The 27053-nt window shown below is 37.2% G+C and overlaps 1 long non-coding RNA gene across 1 annotated transcript; it reads right to left on the reverse strand.

Annotated features, from left to right (window-relative positions):
* Positions 1–7955: 7955 nt before the first annotated feature.
* On the reverse strand, positions 7956–15999 carry LOC135256117 (uncharacterized). Its single transcript, XR_010330386.1, has 3 exons — positions 15603–15999; positions 9096–9201; positions 7956–8398 (listed from the first exon to the last, which is right to left on the reverse strand). It is a non-coding gene; the product is annotated as an uncharacterized LOC135256117 (long non-coding RNA).
* Between the last annotated feature and the right edge of the window lie 11054 nt (positions 16000–27053).

A 27053-nucleotide genomic window follows, 5' to 3' on the forward strand; every position in this document is an offset into this window, starting at 1 on the left:
TGTATTATAAGCTGCAATACCAGTAATGTTATCTACATGTTGTATGCTGAAATGTCCATGTGGTCTTGCATATGTGGGCAAAACCAGCAGAGCCCTAAAAACAAGAATTAGAGAGCACTGGAGCACCATCAGAACCGGTGATACTAAGAGCTCCATGACATTACATTTTACCACCAATAATCACAACAATGTCCTCCTTACGATATGTTGGCATTGAAAAGGTAATTCTGCCCCGTTGAGGAGGAGATATGGATAATGCCCTCCTCAGACAGGAAGCAGGTATCTAAACACCTTTACCCATGGGCTTAACATGGAGTTCAACATTAGACCATTGCTTTGACCATCTTGTACTATTTATGACTACTGTGATTGTCTATTGTCAGTGTTTATGTGTATATATTATTCTATATCTTACTTACCCATTCTGTTTTCTGTTTTCTAATAAGTTTGTTGGAGGTCACATAATGTCTTATTTGTTCATGTTCTTATTTTCTATGTTTATATTAAGGCACTAATTTTAGAGGCACTATCCACAGAGAATGTACCCTATGGGCAGGTCGCACCTGTCAGACCACATGTACCTATTGGCTAGTCTTGGCTCATCTTCTGGGGTAGCAAATGGCACACACTTACTGCTCTGATAAAGGCTTGCTAGCCAAAATGTTAACTGTGATGTATTAGAGCTTCATTTTTTGGAGCGTTATACCAAGTGTGCAAGTCTCACTTTGTTCAAGTAGCAGTGAATTTCTTTTGTAGTCCAAATATATTAAATCATTGTGCATCAATTTATATTCATAAACCAAAGCCAAGTACCACAGATGCTGTTGCAGTTTCTTGTAGTACGGATTCAAAGAGTCCGACAGACATCACCCTCAGTATCAGGATCCCATGTTTGGTCCCAGTTCAAGCAACACACCTTCCCCCTCTAAGAGTGGGTAGTCAGTGGTGCTGCTGCTGATGTCAGCAACAATTTAAATAATAGTGCTGTTGAACACTGTACCCCTTGTTAAAATAAATTGAAAAAGTCCATCCCCCTTGTTAAGATAGGCAATTCTGTAAAACGAAATGCATTGTTTCACATAAATGGGAACATTCTTGTATGAACAAAGCCACTGTTGTAATGTTCAATGTCATATTGGCAGGTTGGTGTTGGGGGCGGGGGGTTACATGGGAAATGTTATTACCAGTATTTACTATGTGTCTGAGATTTCCAATTGTCAGCATGCGCTACAGGTAGTATATCTTAAAGTGTACTTCAGGTTCAATGCATGCTTTTGATTGCCGAACAAGGGTTTGGTAAGAGGGGTTATAATAAATTATGAATTGGTGGTAGCTATACTAAGGGATGTAGTGTGACTTACGTTATATTGTGGAGTTAGCTAGCTGAAGAATACACATGTTTGGTGTATTCCTGCCTCTCACCCAATGCATGATAGGCTCCAGCACCACCCCCCTCTTGTTAATTGCTGAAAATGGCAAGAGTCTCAATGACATGATTCAGTGGTTTGAAAGCCATCAGAATGACATCAGAATCTCTGTATAACAAATAATCTAGGAACCATCAATAATAAAACTGAACAGCTTACAAAATAATATTGTGCAGTTACTCAGCAGATGCATAGCACAGACAAAACAATAAACCACCAATGCTTCAAAACTTTAAATGGAGTTGCAGAGAAACTCACAATGTATTCCAATTCTGATCAACTCAAAGATAAACCACGCTTCTATCAAGTAGTTCACAAACTTCTTAAAGCAGTTAGGATTTTTCATCCCAAGCAAATCTACAGACTCGATGTGTCAGCCCTCCCAGTACACTCAAATTTCAGGTTTTGACAGAAACTGTAGATCTGAGCTGGGAACTATAAATTATTTGCACAAGAAAAGGGCACTGCAACATCACTGGGTGAATTCTGGAATACAGCTGAAGAAATATTTCCAAACCTTACTCAAAAGACAAAATTATACTTGAGCGTGGAATCAAACTCAGTTTTTAGTTTTTAGAGCGATGTATGTTTTCCTATGCAAAACCTTTGTGACAGAAGAGACTGTTCAACAAATGTCTATTCATTTGAAATGTGTGTATGACATTCACCACTTTTTCTTATTACTAAAACGATTTATGGCCAAAGTAGTAAGGATTTGAACTGAATTTAACACGTGTGGGTCTCTTGTAAACATTGCTGTCAATCGTCATCCATGCTCAATTAATGCCAATTACTTTATCAGGTTCGATGACTGAGGTGGTGCAAATGGGATAATTGTTTGAGAACTTGGCTTGATAAAGAGGGTATCGTGACCTTTATTTGGTGGAGGAATAAAGTACCATGCAAGAGAAGCAGGGGGGATAAACTGGTGGCCCTAATCATAGTATAAATTTTTATTTCAGATCCAGATTAATATAGCCAATGCTTACTCTGGCAGACAGGTTGCACAATGGACTAGGGTCATATGATCAAAGAAAAAGGCTCCTTTGAAATTGCACTTCTTTCAGGAATATTACAGGCCAACACTTGTTTGCACCTCCAAAGTATCTCCTCCCCCCCAACCAAAGTAGGCTAGAAGCGGGGCTGACCTTGTATTTAGTTGTTATCAGCACTATTTCTGGATCAACAGGAACACCATAAAGCTTCAGGAAGTGGCCGTATAGAAGAACAGAAGAGGAGAATGGAAGAGTACAGTGGAACAGTAAAAAACACATAAACCGTGATGATAGCTCATAATGATAAGTGTGGGCTGCAACATCTTGTAGAAACTCAGCTGTCCACTGTATAAGTATTTTCTCTAATAATCATTTAAAATGATTAGAATTAAAGTGTGCCATTAAACATGTGATTTTAGTTCCCTGCCCACTTTTTACATTACATTACATTTATATGGTAGACGCTTATATCCAAAGCAACGAACAATAAGTGCATACTGAAGGTAATTGGAACAACTACAGAACACAGGTCTGATACGGTACAGTTCTCATTATGTAACAGTTATTCATAGCCATGAACACATTAAGTCCTGTTCACACAGTAAGTATAGGCTAGGTCAAAAAGTTATGGTAAGTAAAACTAGGAGGCATGACAATGAGCTACAACATCAAGATAACGATGTGCAATATAAGTTCTGGATGTAAGAGTAAAATGAAAGTGTGGTAGCAACTTATAATTTGATAAGAATGATAAGATCTGAGGAATCACAGTAATATGATATTCTTATGATTCCTGAGAACTCAAATAAAAAAACTTGTTAAGTCAACAATGGAATGTGAATAAATAGAAACAGTTAATCTTTAAAATGTTGTTGTAACTTGTGGTGTAACTTTACAAACATAGGAGGGATACCTTTTAAAATCCTGGACAATATATGAATATTGTGGCTAGTGTTACATAATCCTGAGAAGCAAAGGAATAAGGGGGGAAAGGGAAAAATAAGGGGGAAAAGCAAGATCAAAAGTATGGCTATTCGTGCTGTTCTGGCTCAGGAATCCCAAACTCAAATCATGAAGGGCAGCAGTGTCTGCTGGTTTTCAGTGTGCTCCCATACTCCAGTTCAGTCACTGATTGGCTTAAGAGTCCACAGACCTTGTTCCCAAGGCTTAAATTAGCTGATGACTGAAAGGAAACCACAAAACCCTGCAGACATTGCACCCACCCAGCACTAGACTTTGAGACCCCTGTCTAGCTAATTTTTATAGTTATTATTGAACATTCTAATTCATTTGAATATAAATTGTTTCTGTACTTTTTAAAGCAAATTTACCATACTTTGTCATTTGTGAGAGTGAATAATTGCCTTTGCAAATTTATCTGGAATTAAAAATTAGATACGCATCAAAATGTTAAAGAATTGTGCATGCAACATTGATAAAGTTCATACTAATTACTATTTTCAAATGGATCTTCATTCCAAAATCGTCTAATACTTGCTTTGGTAGTTTTCTTGTTTTTCCACTGCTTTTCACAGCTGTTTACTAGGACAAAGGACTTTTACAATGCTTCAGCTTCTTCATAAATCTAAGTGTTTGAATTAGTTTGTTAAACTATATCACATGCTTCCTTAATTATAGCCTCTTTCACACATGGAACCCACACCATTGCTTGATTCAAAATATCCTGTTCACACATAGGTCTCCTAAATTGAAAAAAATCTGTGTTGAGTTTGTTCACACATGACATGACCTTTCCAGATAGATTAGGCAAGGCAGGATGATACATAATGTAACATTGTATAATGTACACATTTTCTGAAAATAGACATGGCAGAAAACTTCCCATTAATCTGATCATTGGTCTCAATGTGTTTTCATAAATTTTCCCTGATTAACAATTGTGCCAAAAATCTGGATAGTCAATAGACAGGTAAACACGTAGAGTCTTCACATCATGGTAGGAAGATACATTCAGTGGGCTACACTTAATGAAATAAAATACACCACTTAACTACCGCTTTAGGTTTCAGCACAACTTGAAATAAACACTATCTAACTTAAATGACAAAATCTGCACATTTTTGCTATGAATATCTTACAAGTGTGAATGTGGAGAATGATGAGCATATGTATCCACAATTCTAAATAATATCAATAAATTGGACACAATATTGCAATGCAAAAAAAAATAATGTTATTACTCACCTAATAGTCTGATTGAAGAATCCTGCTGTTGTTCACACATGGCACTGGTACACTTGACCATTTACGGGTTAAGATATATGCATTTAAGAGGCTTTTAATGCTTTCCTGATGGCACTGCATTTTGAAATAGTCTTTGAAACGAGAACTTGATGAAATATTAAATCATAAAAAGTACTGTAACACAAAATGCAATTACTTCCAAAGATTCACTATGTGTCAATCACTGCCATTTCTTTGAATTATTTAATTATGTAATGTATCATTTTAAAACAAGAGGCAATGAGGGTGCAAGATAATTAGTATGAATGACTTCTAAAATGACTAATGGCACAGACGACATGTTTTAAATAATAATATTAGAATGTAGATTCTGTAAATCTTCCAGTTCACATTGGTAATTTGTCATATTTTTTATCATGCTTTGAGCACTGGTAGTTATAAAAGTGTTTAATGAGAAATGCTTTTTTGGTGAGTTGACACAAGTTGTCATTTTCCAGACACAGACTTATTGATCTCAAACACTTCCAGTTCCTTCCCAAAGTAAATGTAACTTGATCAGAGCTTTATGCAATTGTAGAACTTTCACAAGAGAGGAATATCCAATTAAAAGCTTGTTTGAGTGATGTGATGTGTTTTAAAATTGTGAATTGCTCAAAATTGCATTATATGTAAATTAAAACTTTATTCATTACAATACGATAAATAGGAGGAAAAAGAAATCAATCAGGAACATTAGTGACAAGCCAAGTGTAATATTTCTAATGTTCCAATGATTTTATATAGTTGTAATGTAATTCAATAATTCAAACCCTACATGACCCTGCATGCCAGCCAGATCCCTCCGTTCTGCTACCTCAGGACGCCTGGCACCTCCCCCTCTTCGCACCTGCGCTTCCAGAACACGTCTCCTGTCTGTTCTGACCCCACGATGGTGGAATGACCTCCCCGTGGAGGTCAGAACAGCTGAGACACTGACCCATTTCAAACGACGACTGAAGACTCACCTCTTCAGGCTGAACCTCTCCCCATCCCTCCCTATCTCCCTGTAATCTCTTAAATGACTGTAAGCTTAGGGTTGTAACTAGGTAGCTGTTTCGTAGGTAACTTAGTTAATGCACCTGTCTTAACTACTGCTTGTATTTTTGCATAGATTGTTGTTGCTGTTCTCGTTTGTGTTAGTGTTAATCAGTTTAACCTTCAGGGTCCAAGTTGAACTATGCGGTTGTTCCCTGCACTTGGACCGGTACTTCTCTCTAGGGTTTTCGTCATACTTGTTCCTGGTTATGGTTATACACTTTGTTGTACGTCGCTCTGGATAAGAGCGTCTGCCAAATGCCTGTAATGTAATGTAATGTTGTAAGTATCAGGCACCAAAAATATGGTATGCCTTGGATAGCTTTGCCCATCGATATGAATGAAACATCTGTGGATGTTTGTGAGTAACCGTGTCATTATATTCGGAAAGAGACGGTCCTGTTCAGTTTTTCAAATGTACATTTCTGGCACTTTGAGCAGCACAAAAATGAGTTCCGTTGACATCTGTTGTATCAGGGTGTATGAGGTGTATGTATCATTGATTTTCTTCTTTATGGAGGAAGAGATTTGCTTACTTATCATCTTGGGTAGTTTGGCGAACTTAAGAGATACTGTGATAATTGGAAATGCCCGTAAACAAATTTTAGAATGGGAAAATAACAATCGGGAAGATGAGCAACAAAATCAGGCAGCCATTTTCTGCAGATAATTGACATGACTTCATTCATTAACGAATTCATTCATAAATTAAGTTAAATTAGCTGCACATTTGTTTCAAGTGGATTTCAAGGGAGAATTGTTCAATATTAGTTCTCTGGAACTTACTTTGTTCAGTTTTAATAAAGAATGACGTAACTAGACACATTTCTGTCACTTGCTCATTACTGATTTCATGAATCCAAAGTCACACACTCACTACGATAAGACAGCCAGCTAAAATCAGACTCCCCAACTGAAAATGTATTTATATAAAAAAGTGCCTTGTATTACTAGACAACTTAAAAGCCAAATAATTTCATCTCATGGATGCACTAAAAGAATGTTGAAAGGTACAGTTATAGTACTGCCGACTCCATCTCCCCATCCAAAACCTGATTTTGTCAAGGGACCAGTCACTAATACCGAGGCAAAGAATTTGAGCAAGAAGCACTCAATGCAATTAAAATATAGAGTTGTCATGTAGCGTTCAATTCCCCTGGCAGCCATGTTGGAAGACCACTGATGTTTAAACTCTGTCAACAACACCTGAGTGCTTTGCTGACCCCAGTTCTGTTCTCCAAGATGGTCAATTTCTGGGCAATATTTGGCTGCTCAAACAACGCCGGAAGTTCAGTAGTTGGAGCTGGGTGCTTCAGTTGGCTATTTGAAGCAGTACAGCCCAGCCCAGCTGACTGGTTTTAATCTTTGTATTATTTTCAAGTGAGAAATGTTACACAGTCTCTCAGAACCAGTTTTATGCCAATAACCAGATTCATGCCGATAACTTGATAACTAGTTAGCTTGATACTAGCATTGAACTTGCATCAGTCATTAGTATGCCTGCTAGAGAATGAATATGGGTTATGGTTTTAAGTTTTTTTTTCATAATATGTAATTATTTGGAGTCAAATGTAGCATTAGCTTGACCTGTAGGGCACGTAAATAAGCACACACATACACACACACACAAACACGCACACACACACTCCAGGCACACCAGCTGTAGTGAGTTGAGCATTGGAAGAAAGTGCTAAAGAAGGTTATGTGGTGAAATATAATAGTGGATCTGTGGATCTTTGGCCTTATGGGATGGCTTTCCATTTGCTGGTTGTTGTTTTTTTATGATATTTGTTTCGATATTAGCAAATGCGTGTAAATAATTCTGAGGAACTGAGGAATGCAGTGACTGAGCAGGTCATAATCTAAAATAGTGTTCCATTGTAATGGAGTTCATTAATTATTGTTTAATGATTTGAAATGCATTGGAGATCATGTGATAGATTGATATTGCTATTTATTTGGAGTTTTCTTTGGCAATGTGTTCATAAATTTAAGAAAAAAATGAGAAAATAAATTAAACACATGTTCAACGACCTAATTAGGAGCCTAACTGTTGCCTCTCTTTATGTAATTGCATGCAATTTAGCATAATAAGCGTAATGTAGCACAATATCAACATGGGAATTTTATTCTTTGTGACATGTAAAGCTATATCTGACATAATATGACATAATATAATAAAGGATAAATAATCACTCTAAAATGAAAACAAATTAATTTTAAAAAATATATCAGCTTGTTAATCCCTTTTCACCTGAATTTTTTCCAGCCATGGAAACTCATATTACATGTAGAAATGCATTGCTCAAACAAAAATTTTTTTAAGTCACCTCTATTTCTTTTATTTCATGTCCAATGCAATGGACGTCAAGTCTGAACAGCTGTGGAATCTCTTTTAATGATATTTCCAGTAAAAAGTTCCTTAAAAAGACCAGGAAAACAATGACTAGATGCAACATTTTAACAGTGATTAAATAAAGAACTGTCATATGCTCATTTTTTGTCTTTCTACTTGTGGCGAGCAGCTAGTATGCTAATAATGTTAGCTCATTGGTCTTCGCCAGATCCAAAACATGATGGTTCGTCCTCCTCTTCAATTTCATCTTCCTCATCATCCTCATCTGCCACCTCATCCTGACCCTCTGCTGCTACAACCTCATCCTCCTTGCACCCATCGAATCTCTTCGGTGTCTGTCTCTGAAATCAGTAGAAGTAATACCTGTCAGATTACCTGTCTATCTATCTGCATGTAGATCTACAGTATATGTCTATTAATCATTCTGATTATATATATTCCCTGGACTGAATTGTGAAAATTAATATATGTGCATTTGGCCCCTCACATATGTTAAATATTTTATGTCTCTTACATTTAAAATTGTAAGAGAGATGACTATATGAACTATCACACTCAGCAACTATCCGAATCCTGGGTGTCAAGGGTGCACCTTCATCCTCATTTTCATCCGCGATATCCAAAGAATCAATTTCTGACAGATTTCTGACTGATTTCCATCGGCCAGAAGTTCCAGCATCCCTATTATTCTGTACCCTGAATATGATCCTTTATTGGACAAATATGACATTTTTGGACCATGGCAATACATTGTTTTTTTGTGTCAAAACTCAATTTTCATAATATAAATAGATGTTCAGATTACATCTCTTTCGACCTGGTGACCACTATAATGGACAACAGGTTACATCTCTTCAGACCTGATGTCCATTGTAATGGACAATGAATTCTAAAAAAAATGTGTCTAAACTTATGTCATTAAACATATAATGCTTAAAATAACATTTTCTATGTTTTCATATTATGGTTTACACATCAAATGTAGAAATTAATGTTTAAAAATATATATTCAGCAATGCTGTTATAAAAGTTACTTACTTTGACAACTCTGAGGTACTGCTGCCATGCTTCACTTCAGTATGATGTAACTTCTTAAAATGTTAACCAGTTGTACCATACTTGCATCTGAGCGGTTAGTTCCAGTCTACAAAACAACCAATCAGAAGACAATTATGTAAACCATACACTAACAGAAAAAAAACACCAAACATGTGACATCCATTGCAATGCACGCCTTAAAATGATGAGATTGCAAATGTGGTTGGAACAAAAACCAGCATACACAGGGGGGCCCAGGACCAAGTCTGCAGAAGATTGACATTTAATGCTCCAATCTTGTTAACAATGACAAGTATGTTGAAATGTTTACATAGCAACCAACAATAAGGAATATTTCTGATGTAATTTACGTAAGAACTGCAGGCTCAAATTTCTTAGTCTCATCAACAGCGTCAAACAACATTGATGACAATTCAGAAAATGTTTCACTTTTAAAGATTTTATTACATCTTCTGCAGGAACTTTTGCCGTTTATTGAGGGTGTTACAGAAATGTATGATGCCACTGCCTACAAGCAAACATTTTCACTTTCAACGTTCGATTGAACAAGTAACATTCAAAATAATTTGTTTATGGGTGAGTGCTATTGGGTTGGCAAGGTGGTGCAGTGGGTAGCTGGTCCTGGTTTTGAATCCGGCTTTGGCCATTCTGTGTGGAGTTTCCATGTTCTCCCCGTGTCCGCGTGGGTTTCCTCTGGGTACTCCGCTTTCCTCCCACAGTCCAAAGACGTGCAGGTAGACTAATTGGAGACTCTAAATTGCCCATAGATATGAGTGCGTGAGTGAATGCTGTGTGTGCCCTGCGATGGATTGGCAGCCTGTCCAGGGTATATTCCTGCCTCTCGCCCAATGCACGCTGGGATAGGCTCCAGCACCCCCCATGATCCTGCCCAGGATAAGCAAGTATAGATGGATGGACAGTGCAATTGGCTTGTTAGATAAATCATATCAATAAAGGCTAACAACATACTAGCACTTACTTCTTGTTTTATCACCACTGCAATGAAGAAAAATGAAAAATGTCAACAAACTAAGTTTTCTGTGAGAAATGTATTGGCCAGCTTGTGTTCACGGACTGCTGTTGACATTCTAGAGCTCCATTTGCCTTCCCTACTAGTAGGGATTCCTGGTTTGGCCCATTTATCCACGTAGGGGTCCTTGGACTAGAAAAGGTTGAAGACCTCTGCTATGGAAGATGTGAAGTGTTGGCCTTGTGAAGGAGGGTACATCTGCAAGGCACTCTTCATAGTGGTAGTGGGGGAAAAATAATTTTTAACATTAACATGCAAATGCTAGTTGTCACTTCTAATTAAATCATAGACTACACTGCTTTAACTGCAGGAGGCCGGAAATCCTTTTTTCATAACATTTGTATTGTTAATGAAAACTTTGAATTCCAAAAATCTTAACTTCAACAATACTCCTTAAACCTCCTGCAGGACCGTGAGACTCAATACCTCAGTGGGTCTCAATCCTGATCCTGGAGCACTCTTGTGTATGTCAGCTTTTGTTCCAACCATAATTGCAATTGGTGAAGTATAAAAAGCCATTAATTGTTTTTAATGAGATACTTTTAATGACTAATGAGGGACGATTTACCCTCTTAATGCCACATTATGTCAGAAATGGATACGTTATGAAGCATGAATATTCCATTTCATTTCAGGACTTTTAATCAGTCAAATCAATTCTCAGACAATTAATGCATTAATTTTCTGTAATGTGCTATGGCAAATTACTCCTTCAGAAATAAGCTGCATTTGGGTGGATTTTTTTCTGCACCTACAGCTTCTAAAAGTGTGGACATTTGGCCATTCAATCTAAGCCATTTGTGGAAACTAAAGAGTCCAAAGCAAAGTAAATGGTAATGAGGTAATGAGCCATTATTTTAAAATCTGCTTCATAAAATAATTATGGAACAAAACACATACTTTTAAAATCTTTTTTTTTTTAAACAGCATGCACAGAGGTACTCTAGGATCAGAGTAGAGAACCCCTGCTATTCATGTTCTAGTGAAAGATTTAATTTGGTTTGGTGACAATGAATTGCATGTGACATACATGCTGTGTGTAATACAGATCCTAATGGAGGAAAGAGACAGCTTTGGATGTGGTTCTGACAAGCTGTAAGAGACACTGTTCATACAAGACTCAAAAAGCTCATTGTTAATTCTCATTTTGAACTGTTTCACAAATAAAAATAATGCATCCTTCATCCACCATTTTATGTGTATGCCATCTTAAGTCATGTCCCAAATGGAAGCATGCATGAAATCCATTCTTCAAAGCTAAGATAGGGGCAAGATTCAATCAAATCTACTTGGACACTTAAGAACTATGCAATTCAAATCAGACCATATGTTTAATGCTCTTAAAGATCAAGAAAAGGAGCGGCCTAGAACTTCTGTTGCTGAGGCTTGAGAAAATAATCTGTTTGCCTGTCAGTTTTACAATCCCAACTTTTAATACAATTAATAAAATATAATAGGACCATGGGTGTAATATTTTATGTAATGATCAACAGAAGGAAAAGAAGCATTGGTAAGTAAACATAAGTTGTTCAAAGTAATAGCTATTTCAACTGCAAACAGTAGAATTTACAATCAACATATTATTTGGTTAGGCATTCCACACAATGAATTAATAGTTCTATTATTACTACTACTATTTGGTGGTAATATGTATTCTGATGTTTAATGATGATTAAGAACTTCAAAGTCTTTAGCAGTTGTGATACATAGGGCCATCTCTGCTTGGATGCTCTAATATATTGTGCCATGAAGTATTTACCCCCCTTCGTTGATAATTTTTTTCATGATATAAATAAAATTTAAAAAGTGTATTGTGTACACTCTGGTTCCCTTCATCTAATATTAGATCTTTATCTAAGTTTGTCTATCTTTATAATGCAGTTACAAAAAATGCAATAATATAAAAATTCACAGCAAATACTTTTTCACAGCACTAGTCCTCCCCCAACAAGGGGTTGACAGTTTTGTGTTTCATATCAAATGCACCACCCAATCATCCACATTGAAAAAGTAAATCGCATTTAGATAATGATTGAGAGTGATGTTCAAAAGACACATTAATGTGTCAAATTCACTCCAGTTATTTAGGACCAGGGACATGCAGTAGTATTTTAACATGTTGCAACTATAACTTTGTCTAGCAGACAGAATTAGGCCCTCATTTATAACATGTTTATTTAAATAAAATGAACATAATTTGGTAATTGCTTTGATTTCTTTCTTTGATTTTCTTTCCTTTCTGCTGAATAGTTAAATTGTGATTAACACCAGGCTGCCACATCAGGCTGTGTATTTCCATGTCATTACAGATGATTCCTCATTGGGGCTGATTGCAGACCTTATGTGATATTTGTTTGAATTATTTGATCATTTGACATATGTTTTATAGTGTGAGTCCTTGACATTCCATCCACGTATGCTTTCTTTCCTTGCATTAGGTCAAGAAATTGTTTCTAAAAACATGCCAATTAGCCACTCAGTTAGTGTCTTGACCGTTCCAGTAGCTAATTATCAACAAAGGGGAAAATGGGCATGTTGATGGCAACTGAAATAATCTAACATTCCCCTAAAAGTGTGATATATGCTAATATGGAGATTGTTTGAATGACCAACAATGCTATCCATGCAAAGCTGCAAATATGTTCTTGCTCTTTTTCTTGCAGTTTATCCAAGAGCATACATGGGGAGGTCACAGACTAGCCTGTTAACACTTGACCTTGTTGGCTAGCGAGCACTGCTCTCCAAATATCTCTCTTTTTTTGGAGGAGGATAATGGATGTTGATTGTTTTTGGTGCAGCCATTAGACTCAAAGAGCTCTTTTTGTTGCCTGGCAGTAGTAAAAAAAATATGTGTTTATCATAAAAGGGATAGAGGGATAGTTCACATTATGGGGGGTTTTATGTCATTTTAGTTTCAATGTTTTGTTTGGCACAGTCAGGACATTTTAGATACTTAGAAAAGTTTATGACTACCTGCTGGCTGTTTGTGTAAAAGCTGGTTTGGATTTGCTTGAAGCATAATTTTTTTGTTTCAGAACACAAACCCCTGAATGCCCAATATGTGACCGTTATCAGACACTTCTCTAAATATCTAAAACATCCTCCACAAAAAACTGTCTGGGCCAAACAAAAGTATACACTACCAAAACACAGAAAGTGAGCTATCCCTTTAACCTTTTCGCTACTGGCCTTAGGGCAATATAGTGTTAGCACTCCCTGATCTAATTCAAAGGTAATGCCTTTGTTATTGAGAAGGCATACAAAATTAATATGAGAAGGCATACAAAATTGTTATCTTTGAATGTGAGGATCTGAGAAATTTCTGAAAAACACAAACAAGCAGGCTTCTACTATGCTTAGTTATCCTGGAAAATGGCAATGCTGTATCTTATACCATCATCATAATTTTATATGGAAATGAGGGACAAATTGCTAGGCCATAGGAAAAGAAAGAAAGAAGAATACACATGGCTGAAGACAGCTGAAAGGAAAGAGACCAAGGAAAAAATTAAATAAGGAAAATCTCAATGACTGAAAGACCATCTTCAGTCAAGGTATTCACAGTTGGATAAAGAAGTGAAGAAAATGGCTGGTCTTTTATAGATAAGCTGGCGGATAAAGCAGAGGATGCAGCAGAACAACAACGGTCAAAGACCAGACGAAGATGCAAATTGAAAAGTTATATCTAGTGGAAGAAAGCAAGTTGAATGATAGAAAGAACATTTTACAACCATTCTGAATGAGGAAAACCCAAACACTATAGCGACAATCACAGAAGCCGAAGAAGATATTGGCATCAGCATTGACCCTCCTTCACTAGGAGCAGTTAAACAAGTTATTAAAACCCTGCAGGTTGGTAAAGCGCCTGGTTCTGATGGAATCTGTGCAGATATACTTAAAGCAGGGGAACCTGAAATGTTTCGTCTGATATGTTTAGATCCATTTGGGATAAGGAGGAACTACCAGATGACTGGCCGACTGGGCTAATCTTCAAGCTTCCAAAAAATGGTGACTTGTGACAATTGGCGAGACATCATGTTAAAATCGGTAAGAAGCAAAATCTTCAGCAGAATCACTTTTAATAGATGACTGTTACCTTGAAGAGCAGGCTGGTTTTAGAAAGGGGAAATCATGCAGTGACCACATATTAATATTGAGGCAGATAGTGGAAAAGAGCAGGGAATGGAATGCCACTGTGTATGCAAATTTGTTGACTTTGAGAACCTTTGATAGTGTACATTGTGAATCACAATGGTGGATACTTATATATTACAGGATATCTAGCATACTTGTCAACATCATCCAGATGCTCTACAATTATTTCAACGCAAAAGTAATATGTGCACTCAACTGTTGAGTAGTTTTTAAATAAAGACGGGTCAAACAGGGATGTGTCATTTCACCATTCTTATTTACACTGTATATTGACTGGGTCATGAAAGAGTCAACAAAATCAACAAGAACAGGCATCAGGTGGATGTTAGCTGAAGTTGTTGAAGACTAGTGTCTTTGCAGATGATATATGTGTACTCTCATATGATCTCAAGGATATGCAATTGAAAACATATTATCTTGAAACAAATGCACTTAGTCTAGGCCTCAAACTCAGCATTCAAAAGACCAAAATAATGTGCTTGTACAGCAAATCCAAGGACCCAGTTACCATCAACAAGTTAGCTATTGAGAATGTCAGTGAATTAATCTATCTGGGCTGTAAAACATAAGTAGATAGATCCAAAACCAGATGTAAAAATTAGAATTAGCAAGACAAGGCTTTTTGATGCATACAAATATCTTGAAATCCAAGAGACTAAGTATTAAAACAAAGATCCACATCTTTAGGTAAAATGTCCTGAGTACCCTCCTTCATGGGTCAGAATCTTGGAAAGTGATTAAAGCCATCAATCACAAGCATGAATTATTCCAGAACACATGTCTGCAAAGATTTTTCTAAATATTTTGGCCAAATACCATTTAAATGTCATTAAATTTCAGTATAATTTGTAATGCGCATTACTATTGCTTGCAAAGCACTATGTTGGATTTTACTGAACGCCTGAAAATTGCCTTTATGTTGTGTCTGCTTGATGATTTTCTTGATGATTTCTTATTATATTTCCCAATTCGCAACCTACCATTTGCATTACCACTCTCAAAAAACATTTTCACAGGTTAAATGTCTCTATAGGGCCTGATACCTCCCCTGGGTATTATTTTAAATGGTAATTCTATGCATACTTCCCTGCCCATAGAGAATCTAAGACATCATGTCCTCTTTCATGTTAGTGGCATTCAAGAGCATTACTAAACGTATTTGAGAGCATTTGCCTTTCTGTAGGGTCATTTGAATTTTGGAGTGAGGGTAATTTCCAATGACGTGCCTTTATCTCTAGACTCCTCAAATCTAATCTGCATGACATGCTCAAATTGTTGGAAATGAAGGGTGCTGTTCATACCTGCATTTCTGGGCTTTGCCGCTTAATCACTGAAACTGCATTTCATTCTTATGATCTAGCTGAAACTTCCAAATCTTTCAGTCGGCATGATGGTGCTGTAGATAGCACTGTTGCCTCACAGCAAGAAGGTCCAGAGTTTGGACCCCGGCTGTGTGGAGTTTGCACTTTCTCCCCGTGTCCACGTGCGTTTCCTCTGGGTACTCTGGTTTCCTCCCACAGCCAAGACATGCAGGTTGGGCTAATTGGGATGGAGGGGGGCATTAGCATGTGTGCTCAGTTGACCTACTTTGTGGAAATTAAATTGCAGGAGGTCAGGGATAGTGAAGTCCCTTTGACTCTGCATGGTCCTCCTTCTCATATTTTTGTGCGGCCTTTTTGATTCACCTTTCCAGGGTAACATTCCCATAGTATGCACTTTCATATGTAGTAAATTGCTTTCAGGGCTCAATTTGTGTGAGATGTTCAGGGCAACCAGAGGACCATGCCTACTGGTTAAGTTGGCACACGCACCTGGAGAGCATCGCTAATTAGTCCAGGTATTTAAAGTGTTATTAAGTAACCCAGTTGCAGTGTTGTTTCCGTCAACTAAAATTATGACTAAATTTTATGTCAACGAGCTCAAGATGATGGTGACTATAATGTGACGAAAAAGCCTTTTTAGAACAATAACGATGACTAATTTGTTTTGCATTTTTTAATGATGAATAGACCCAGACAATTTTTTTGCAGTTGGTTTCTCACACATATGAATATATTGTAACCAGGACTTGACTTTAACATTTGGCACCCACCAAATGTACATAGAATTTGCCATTGTTATGTCACCCATTCACTCTTACCAGCGTCTTTCACAGGTGACCTTTCAGTAGCATTTTTTATTTTTTAAAAATATAGTTTACGAAAGGTATCTGATAGGTAAGTCAATTTGTGGTGATACTGCATGATACTACAACTCTCATGAGCACTGTGTGCACACTGTGTGCTCATCCCATTGGCCATGCACTTTGCCCTCTTGCTCTTCACCTTCCAAACACGGCGATACATACAAGTGTATTGGAAAACACAGAAGAGACAATGATTGCAGCACCGAACATAGAAAACAATGGTTTGGTAAAAGAGCACGAACTTCAACCACAGACAGTTCTATAACTTGGACAGATGGCTGTCTGTCACTTTAGTTTATTTAGCGTTGCAAAAAAAGAAAAGAAAAAAGTAGGCTTGTCACGGCATTCTGTTTAACTGGTGGCATATGGTGCGTAAGCCTACACAGGTGTGGTTATTACTACATCGCCATGTAGCATTTGGTCCACCGGAGAAGCGGATCGGTCTCGGCTGTGCCGGCTGGTGGACCTGGGTTGCATTAGCTAATCAGCCAAGGTGCTCAAAGGTGTGCTGCTCTCCACAAACCAGGGCCGAGACCACATTTCTTTATTTGAGTTGCATTTAATTTCAGTTTTGTTTCTTTTAACATGACAGGGAAAGCTGAACAGCCACTGGGATGTTGGAGGCACCGGCTGGAAAGTGGGCCAGCTACGGGCGACGCACGGGAAAGTGGTCGTGCCGTTCTACTTTTTTCTACCTTTGTTATTTTAGCTTGTTGTATTAGTTTATTTTTTTTGCCTGGAACCTGTGAGGGGGAAGGGTGAAGGTGTCTCTCTCTCTCTCTCCATGTGGCAACCAACTGTGTTTCCCGGAACTGCCGCATCTCCCTCCCAGGGGTGTCACGTTGGCGTGTGACACACCAGTACTGGTATTTTTAATTGAAATTTAAAAATAAGAGTAATTATTTACTCTTAAGGATAAATAATTGGAGATATTTCTTGGAATACTTAAGTAACGTTTCCTTTGCAATGGAATTGCACATTTTGAAACACGTTTTCATTACAATTGATGGAGGTAGTAAATTCACCTCAAGCAATTTCCCTCAGCGCACAAACTGCGTAATACTCTGCCTCTCAGACATTATCCCATTTATATAACGGCTCACTAAAAAAACAGAATTGCAATTAAAACATGCATTTCAAAATATATATTTGCTTTATTTTGATCATATTAGATAAAGAAATATCCTCGATTTGAATGTGTTTCTTCTTCTTTTTATTGCATAGGCTACTATGTGATGAATTAATAAATGAATATAAGTCCTAACACATAGTTGTACATGCATAGCTGTTATGAGAAAAGAAAAAATTATTGAGTAGACGCGTATCCGATGAGTAATCAATCCATTACTTGTACCCATCCCTACTAAATACGTGAGTTTTTCTGACTGAAATGAGCACAGTGCATGAAATGCGCAAAGCAAGTTCGGTCAGGAAACTCTTGCTGCAGCCGACCATTGGTTGGCCTCAGCAACTACATGTTCTCAAACTCAACCAGTCAAATACAGACTACATAGTCAACCAATTGCACACACATCACTAATGGAGCACCTTTTAAAACCAAGTCAGACTTCCCCAATGCTGCTTTTGCATGCTCACATGCTGTTGATCACAGAATTAAACTCACCTTCCACCATCCCAGCCTCTACATGTTGTTTGGATCTGCTTCTGCGTCCTGGGTTTTTCAAATATATATTTCTCCTGTTAGTAGGAGAGATTGTATCATCCTCCATGTTTGATAGGTTAGAAGCATCTAAAGCAGCAGCAAACCAAAATAATTGCATTGCATATTCATGGATATATTTAATCTAAATATATGAGATGTTCTGACTGAACTTATGTTTGCTCTTAATCCAATATTTTTTATGGAATGAATGACGTAATTATTTACACTGATGGAAAGGGGTACAAAGAAAGAGAAGAATAGCAAGTAAAGCAGGCGAGATATCTCTGTGCAGGCACTCAATTTACTCTCAGCCACAGTTCCAGTTATTGAAAATGATAACAATACAGGGGAAGGGCTTTGTATCATTGTAGGCAGACACCTGTTTCTCTGAAGCTGACATAATTGCCATTTTTCCTGCTATTTCTCTCTGACCAACATCGGTCTGAGCTGCAAGGCTGTCAGATATGTCTGATTTGTTGCACACGACCTGGCTCCTGGCATGAAGAAATGGAGAAAAGAGATAGGAAATCATACAACTGGGTGATTGAACAGCCTCATTTCACAGAGCATACAGTATATTGCTTGTGTTGTGGCACAACCTTTTCAAAACCAACTCTTAGGAATATACATTGAACGCCATCATTTTTGGGACAAAGACAGTGTTTTTTTAAAATTGTTTTGGCACTGTACTCCACAATTTTAGATTTGAAATCTAACAATTCACATCAGAGGTGCTACTAGGATGTCATCTTTGGGTGGGCAACAACAAAAATGTTGCTTTTCCTAAATAAGGTATGTAAACAAGGGCGTAGTTTAACCCTCTGGGGTCTAAGGGTAAAATGAGGCACACTGGTGATTGTGCGATGCTCTGACATTTGTGTAAATTTCATCAACTTTATATACAGTGATTCCAAAGTGTTTCATATCTTTGTTTTCAGCACAGACTCAGCTACAATAATATGGCAGCAGTAAGTAGGTCGTAATCATGTGTGGATTGTAAACTGCTTTAAAACCACACAAACTGTAAACAGTAGTTTTGAACATGTACAGGAATGTTGTAATAAAGCACACTGAACAATTGTGACTAAGACTTTTGGTCACTGAAATGTGTTCATCACGGTCTTGGGTATCAAAAGATGACAAAATATTTTAGCAAATCCAATGAGAAATATAAAATACATTGCTAAAAGTTAGTGTTGTGACTACTATTTTTCAACAAAATAGTAGTCACAACACTGAGAATGGGAGGGCAAATGGCCTTTCTGTAATGAATATGCATTGGGTAGGACGACCTGCCAGCTAAGTAGGCTATTCACACCTGGCCGCATGCCTCCCCACCACTAAGACAAAGACTCAGTGAGCCATTTAGAAGACAGAAACAAAGACGTCTTTTGATTTTCAGAACCTTTATTGAAGCAAACTATACGCATGGAAGATGAGATGAGACTGGTGTACTCTTGCAACGCTTGCGTGGCCTCTTAGCTAGTGGTGAACTAGGCCGTGTTTCCTGATCAGCATCTCTGTAAATCTGAAAAAAACAAAATTGTTAGGAAATGTGACATCAAATCAAACTTTATTTATATAGCATTATATTTCCTTCAACAGGTGAAAATTAAATTTGCTTTACAAAAAAGGGGCAAACCACTAACTAATGAAAACAAAACTTAGGAAATGTGACATGGTTACATCATATACAAACAAAGAACCAAACAAACACAACCAGACGCAGAGAGGTAGCCTATAATTTTGAGAAGCAATGGTTAGAATCGTTCGTAGTGTGGGAATTTACAAGCGCGCATATGAGTGAATATTCCTACAAACACACAGAGAATGTAATACAGCACACATTTACAAATAATGCAAGCTATCAACGAAACAACATTAGCTAAACTAAATAAACATTGATATTCCAGCTCAACTACACGCAACTCATCAATAACAATGCCTCAATCTGAAGTAGGCTAGGTCTGTTTAGCTAAGTGGTTATTATATTGCTATTTCCCGAATTTACTTATAGTATGCTAATATCGATTGTGCAAGGACATCAGTTTTAGAATCTTAGCCACGCCACGGGCTATTTATTACCAATATGATCGAAAAACATACAGTCTACCTGATACTTCTAACACAACCAGACGCAGAGAGCCTAGCCTATCATTTTGAGATGCAATAGTTTGAATCGTTCGTAGTGTGGGAATTTACAAACGCGCATATTGCTGGATATTCCTACAAACACACAGATACGTTGCAATACAGTACACATATTTACCAATATGATCATAAGAAATATACTTACGCATGAAGTTGATCCTCAGCTGGATCAGTTCGCTGTTCGAAATGACACCGCCCTTCATCAGTGTCGGCTTCCGGACGGACCATTTTCCAAAATTAAACGAAATGTTCACCTCAAAAGAAGTGAATTAGGTGACACTTTGACATTCTATCCCGCTTTCGCAGACTTGGCATTTCTCACATGGATCTCGCATTGCCCCTCCTTTAGTCTCCTTCTATGGAGAGTAATTATAATGTTGTTAACATGTGAATGCGATTTGGGCGGACTTCCTGCTGAGCGAAATTCACATAGTAATGAGTAAAGTTTAATGAAGCATACATTAATTAATTAATCAAATTTAGAACATTTAAAACAATTCATATTATTTGCCAATGGGCGCATTGGAAAGTCGCGATTCTAAGGTTTCTGTCAATGTTTTTGTTGCGTCTGTATGATAACAGCACGTGAAGTTAATCATCCAAATAGAAACGAAAGTAAATTTCATCTTGTCTAGCTCCGCCGGCGGAGCTCTCGACCCCAGAGGGTTAATTTTGAAAGCGTTATTTTTCTTTAATGCACGTTCTGTGAGTTATTTTAAGATCACCTTTATCCCATGATGACACATTTATATGCCCCCATCCACAGGGCACGAGGGGGTCACTGAATGGTTTGATGAGTATGAAAATTATGTTAATTGTATGTTGTAGCCTTTGCAGACACTAGATCTCAACACGGTTGAACACCTATGGGAGATTTTGGACCAACGTGTTTGACAGCACTCTCTGGCACCATCATCAAAACACCAAATGAGGGTGTCATCTTTCGGTGTTCCAGCCATCCAGTAGAGTTCAAAAGACATGTAGAATCTGTGCCACAACACATTGAAGCTGTTTTGGTGGCTCGTGGTGGCCCTACAACTGATTAAGACACCTTATGTTGGTTTATACTATAGGTGCAATACATGTTTCTCTGAGTAAAAGAAAAATGTATTATTATATGAATGAATATATTTATATGAATGCAATATATTTATGTCACAATCATCTATAGGACTTGATTATGGCCATCGTCTCATAAACCTAGACCACAATTAGGATAATCAATACACATTTCATTTGAAAATTTACATTGGGAAATACAGGAATGATATGAAAATTTGCATTGTATGACTAATGGCAACACAAATGCCAAAACAGGCAACTTTATGGATGTAAACACTCTTGCTTTGAAAAGGAGTGTAACTTCAGGGAAAATAATATTTGAGTGTGAAATAGGTGCAGGCAATCTGCCTTAAGAGTGGAGAAGGCAGCAATGTTTTATAATGGAAGAAATTCAATGTGACGTGCTGAGAATGAATTGTTCAGTCAACCAGAAGGGACATTTAATGGCATTCTCTCTCACTCTCTCTTTTTCTGTCTGCCTATGTCTGTGTGTGTGTGTGTAGGTGTCTGTTGCTCAATATAATATTGTATTTTCGGTAGTGTGAAACACTGAAGTATAAACACAAATATACTGTAGAGCTGTAACTTGCATATGCATATAATTACTACCTCAGGAAGATTCAATGCATTGCTCTAGAGGTTCATCACGAGCAGAAGGTACAATATAATATAACACTCAAATGAACTGATGCTGGTAAATTCAACTGACTGAGGTGGTAAATGTATGAATATTATGTTGTGTGGCAATGGCCCATTGGCTAATCTTTCATGTACAGTCTGTTGATCCACTAGGTTAAACTACCTATAATGTCAAGGAAACCTTTTTACATGCTCTACCAGTTGTGTCACGATTTTGGAAACACGGAATCCATGACCAAAAAGGCTCTGCAGTTTCCTGTAAACATTTCTGGACCTCACAGGGTTTTCTCAGGCACATCCCATGGCAGGAAAATTTCATTCATTTAAATCTTGGAAAAGTTACTACACTCAATTGATCACCTGCAGGACAAAATAATAAATTTACTTTAGGTAATAGATTAGGTTGAGGTCCATGGATTTATGATCTCGATGAGAGAACATTAATGCATGTGTGTGTGTGTGTGTGTGTTTGGGTGGTACCATAACATTTTTCATTTTGCTATTCCAATTTGGTCCTTTGTGTCAATCTCATTAGGTAATGTAGCAATGTTCATTGAATTTGACATTTTAGTACATATATCTGGAACAATTTGTCACTCTGACCGAACTTTGGAACATTCTGTTTATGAACACTGTTTTGGAATTGAGATATAAGGGTTTGCAATCAGCCATCACATCGCAGGTCATCATTACCCAATCCATATCCAAAGGACAAATGGTATGCCTCCGTTAAATAAATTGTACTGAAAGAGAGTGCTGCATCAAAACAACCCACTTATTGAAGTGGCTCTATATACCTGTGTATATGTGTTTATATGAACGTGCATTAAGAATTGTATATGATATTTACCTAAATACTAAACTGTTATCACCTACTTTTTTAAGAAAATGTCTTCATGTTTGGTACTCAAAATACATTCACAGTGGCAATAAGGTGTTTCTTAATCCAAGAATAAGAGGTATCATTGCTTTTATATATTGTCTGCAGGTGGAAGATTAAACATTTGGCATGCTGTCAGGCGAGGTAGTCAGACAGTGTGAAACTGTATTGTGTTGTAATAACCACAGAAACCCTCCTGCAGTATTTAATGCACCTTTTTCTGTTCACATGACCAGATCTTCTTCACAGTGTTAACAGTGATCTGATACTCCTTAGTGCATTAACATCAAACCGGGATAAAATGTCAGGCAAAGCTGAGGAAAGAGGCTCCTTCCGTTCGGCACCAATTCACAAAATGTTCTGATGCTACGCCATTAGCTAAATCTCTATTGCCTGTGAAACGCATGCATAAATTCTACACATTTGTTTCCATGGCAACAATTCACCATGTCATTCATATGTCAAGCTGCATCAGCGGAGATGAAGACCATTGTCTTGGCTCTGACGGGTTTCTCAGTATTAGTTTGGCTTCCTGAAAATATTCAGAGCAGCCACTTTTCTCACTGCAGAAATTGAGGTCATTCACTCAAGTGTTATTTTTCTTTAATGCACGTTCGGTGAGTTACCAGTGCTAATCACACAACAGAAAACAGCCAAAAAAAGAAGGGGGGGGGGAGGCCTTGCTTTTTCTCCTTTGAAAAGGGTGGATTATGGAAAAATCAGAGGCAGTTTATTCAGAGAGGACCTCTGAAATTCTTTTATTTATTTATTTTTGGTAGATGGGCATGGGATGGGGCTATTATCATGATTTCAGCATTTTGGACTTGCCTGTGAAAATGGCTTTTTATATTAACAATTGCAGCAAAGCAATTTGTCCCCTAATATTTACTAATAATGTTTTGCTTGTTAAAGGTTATTATAAACACATTAGGGAATACGTAATGCTCACACATATTTATGAAATCATGAGGTCAACAACTGATTTATGCAATGGGAAGCGGCAATTTGTTCAGGCTTGCTTCCTTACCAGCTTGCTTTTTCTTTTAAATGTCCTCTAGAGACAACTCGTTTTAAAAGAAAATGTGTCCTGCACAATATTATGAATTGTGAATACAATATATCACCTCTGAAAAAGTGTAGGTCCTGTCTAATAAGGACAATGGATATATTTGTTTTGCACATTCAGCATAACGCTCTCGAGATCCATTAAATAGTTCATTTAATACAGCTGTGCAAAGATGTAATTCAGCACGAAATAAATCGATAAAGCATGGCAGTGTGATCCCAGGCATGAATTACACTAACCTGATTGTAACTGTTCTTCTGCTGTAACACAGACAGGAGGCATGTTAGGTATTTGATATCCTATAGAAAATAAATCCATACCGAGGCTGAAATAGGAAGTTAACCCTGCACTGATACAGTAGGTCTAATGTGTAAGTGCACATACTGTTTTGATACACATTTCTCATAAAAGGCTGGCCTTCTTCTTACTGACACATGATACATAACTGCATTACTGTAAAACACATAGCAGTAGGGATTCAGTCTACTGTGTTTAATCACTGCAATAGCCCCAAAAACAATTTACTGCATCTGAGGCAATGTAGCGTACATTTTCCATTGTAATTGAGTTTAGAAAAAAGAAAAACAAAAGTGGTATTGGAGAAATACTGGAATAGACCCATCTCTCAATTCCTTCAGATTCCATGCAATCAAACAGTACACTCAGAAACGCAAATAAATCAATATAAATAGAATTTGTAGGGCATATGCCAATATGTCAAGGTCTTCAATCTGAGCCAAGAATGCATTCATGCATTTATTTATTTATTTATTGTTGAACCAATTTAGCCATGTGTGAATGTATGGATGTATATGTGAAAATAGGAATGTGTGGTTATATACTTGTATTTATTTGTGCACATATTGTGTTGTAATGAGGCATGTGCACTGTATGGACTGTCAAATTTTATCTCAATCCAGGCAATTGCATGCCACAAAAAATATGTGGTATTGAATGGTGCCAAAATGTTTGGAAACATACAAGTGGTTCAATAAATGGCAGCAATGAAAGTAGTGTGTGATGTGCTTTTTAGTCTGTTTATTCTATTAATGTTTGGATGCAAGCACTGACAAAAATTAGCTGGGATGTGTGCAGGTCTTTTGTATTTCTATTGAATGGTGCTGACAGTTTTCCCCCCTGTCTTTGTTTGATTTACGGAACTCAAACACATACAAGCCAGGCAGTAAATTTTATTTCTTTATTCATTTATTTCATATGTTTCTTAACATGATCATTAATTCTCCATGTTTCCTTTCAAAACAAACAATTCATTGAAGAATGTGGTTGTTGCCAGAGTGGTGACATAGCTCATAAAGGTGTGAGCACTTCCACATTTACTGACCATATACATTGAGCTCCATAATGTTTGTGACTAAGAAATATTTTTTTCTTGATTTTGCTGACCTTTACAGGATGAGCTAAGATGTTTTTTTGTATGTTTTTGCATGTATATCTGTTGGGAAATCTAAGAAGAGTGTACACTCAATAAATATTTGGATATTAACACAAACAAGAGTTAATGGCTGGATATACTCACAGTAATGGGCGCTATATCAATGAAACTAAAATACCTCCACCAAAACATCTTCCTTTTATTTTATAACAGAAACACACTAGGTGCCTTTGAAGCATTCACAATAATGATTTACATTGACATGAGTTTTCCATTACAGTACTTGAAAAATTAAAATTCCAACAAGTGACATTGCAAAAAAAGGATTTTCTTTTTTCCAGCAGTGCTCGAGAGCTACACAGCCACACTGGACTGATTAACTCAGCACTGTAACTGGAAAACAAAAAAGAAGAACTTGTGTGTATCATGCAATGAAACAGCATGTTTTGGTTATTTAGTAATACAAGCTTCCATGGACACAGAGGGTAATGTATGGGCTGTAGCTTTTATACTCAACAGCTGTTATACAACTGGTTTCCAATTAACTCTGTGTATAGCTGTCTAGGAAGACATACACAAATTGTGGGTTTTATCAAATTTTATGTATTTCCACACCTTAATCTCTTTCCTAACAAAATCTACATCTGCTAAAAGGAACAACATGCTCAGCTGAGAAAACTAGGGAGATTCATCTGAAGCTGAACATTTTTTTCGGGATGGTGAAAAATTTGTGAGGACAAGGATAAATGGGCATATATCAAATAGGCCGAAGGACCAGAATGCTAGCCAATAAAATGGGAAAAGGGAAGCAAAATTGGTACATCTAGAGGAATAATGCAACCAAACGCTGAAACCAATGAGGCTTCACAGAAAAACAGTGGGCTAGTTCTGCCACTGAACAAATCTTCAGCTGTTGAGATTAAAGCAGTAGGAATTCACTGCGATTAGAAGGGCTGCCACATCATACGGCAGGTTGTTAGACTAATGATGCATTAATCAAAAGGTATGTCACATTTCCTGTTAAGGATATGGATTCAATAAAGCACAGCAAACATGGCAACAAAGAGCTGTGTCTATAATGTAAACACTTATTTTCTCTGGACACAGTCAAAGCACATTACAAAAGTACGACGACCGAACGTTCTCAATGCAGAATGACATGAAACTTTGTTTCCAGATCTTTCTTTATTATTATTTTAATTTTGCATTCAAACACTGTGGATCCTAGATCATTATTTTGAGCATATCCAGTGAGAGCTAAACCAGGGATGGTGTCATCTTTTAAATTTTTTTTCTTTGTGTACTATGGTAACAGTATGTATTTATGCACGGATGTTTGTATGTTACATGCTTTCATCATAGATTAGCAGGATATCTACAGATGTTACAGGAAGCAATTCTTTCCGTATATCTGTTCAGTATGGAAAGGTATAAACATAGCAGTGTAGGGGGGCTTTTTAGAAATACAAACTCATAAAAACATCTCCACAATGGGAGCCCTAGAGATCATGAGAAAACTTTCAGGCAGATTTATTTTTTAAAGCAATGAATTTCTGTTCTGCTTGTTAATAATTTTGGGCAGGGCCAGACTGGGACAAAAATTCAGCCTTGGCATTTAATGCCTTGAGCAGCACAATTCAGATTCACTTGCAATGTGGGAAACAAACACACTATTTTGTGTATCTGTACTTTTTGCACTTTATAGCATAGCCT

This window comes from Anguilla rostrata, chromosome 5 (genome assembly GCF_018555375.3).
Source record: "Anguilla rostrata isolate EN2019 chromosome 5, ASM1855537v3, whole genome shotgun sequence".
Lineage (NCBI taxonomy): Eukaryota > Metazoa > Chordata > Actinopteri > Anguilliformes > Anguillidae > Anguilla > Anguilla rostrata.